Source organism: Propithecus coquereli, unplaced genomic scaffold (genome assembly GCF_000956105.1).
Source record: "Propithecus coquereli isolate 6110/MARCELLA unplaced genomic scaffold, Pcoq_1.0 Scaffold42, whole genome shotgun sequence".
Taxonomy (NCBI): Eukaryota; Metazoa; Chordata; class Mammalia; order Primates; family Indriidae; genus Propithecus; species Propithecus coquereli.
In genome coordinates, this window is record NW_012149952.1 from 1,755,065 (window position 1) to 1,756,377 (window position 1,313).

Below are 1,313 nucleotides of genomic sequence, written 5' to 3' on the forward strand. Positions count from 1 at the left end.
AATTTCTTTCTATTTTTAGTAGAGACGGGGTCTCACTCTTGCTCAGGCTGGTCTCAAACTCCTGACCTTGAGCGATCCACCCGCCTCGGCCTCCCAGAGTGCTAGGATTACAGGCGTGAGGCACTGCGCCTGGCCGAAAATACTGTATTTTTGATCTGCATTTTGGTTGGGAAAAAATCATGATTAAGTGGACCGCCACAGTTCAAACCCACATTGTTCCAGGGTCAACTGTATTTACGACTTAGTACACACAGATGACTCACATAGTCAACCTGTCCAGAAGCACCTGTATGCACATGCACACGTGCACACATACACTCACACAAAGTGATCCACATTCACACACACACCTCAAAATAATTTCTTGTAGTTTTAAGAATTTCACAGTCAAGGAAATATTTTTAACACTTACTGAAGAAATTCCTTTGCAATAAATCACTTGTGAAACCTGAAATCTTCACAGCCCTAATTTTTAACCCACTCAGCTTTATGTTCATTTGTACAATGATGGTTCCTTGCCTTCAAAGTAACGTGCTCAGTGAAAATCACAGAATTAGAATTCATGATTTAGGGACAAAGGAATACAGGTGAACCAAAAACAGAAAATCAAAGAGTAGCTACAAAGCTTGCCTCACTAAAAGCATTCTTGCAAGTTTAATTTAAGGTGATGAACAGTTATCTAGGGCAGGACCCTCCCACTCACAGGATTCTCACATTAGGGAACATATCCCAAAGAAAAGACAATATTGCTTGAGGGGAGGGAAAAAAACAACTTGAAAATGAAGCCCCTTTACACTGCTTTGAATATATGAAAATAAATCCGCTTGCCCTCTACTCTGTCCATACATTCTCAATCCTTCATACAGAACACTTTCTGGCCTAAATATCTAGTTACGCATTTCTGGGAAACTATTTTATTTTTAACGAGGAATATCCCTGGGAATCTAAGTCCTAAAGAGCGACCTGCTCGTGCTAATCCAAACAGAAAAGAAATTTCAGAACCCTGGGGGATCTTTGCTACCTGGTAGCTAAGTCTTTCATAAATGGTTGTAGGAGATGGAAATCTTTGTATTTCTTTTTTGTGTTTGACTAATTTTTACCCATCATATCACTTATTAAAGCAAAACAGCATATATTCCAAAAAGGGAGAAGGTCCAACATAAACCAAAAAATCAAACATCCAGAATCCCTTTCAATTGTAATCCATATATAAATATTTTATCATAATGGTTCTAGCAATTAATATTATTTCTGTATTCTTATCCTGCATTTTTCACTTCATATCATACCCAGTTTCCTAATTTTTACAAAAT

General features: G+C 37.9%; 1 protein-coding gene across 1 annotated transcript in view; it reads right to left on the reverse strand.

Annotated features, from left to right (window-relative positions):
• The window catches only part of ZNF180 (zinc finger protein 180), a 128,377-nt gene that overhangs the window by 90,156 nt on the left and 36,908 nt on the right, over positions 1-1,313 (reverse strand). The window lies entirely within an intron of this gene.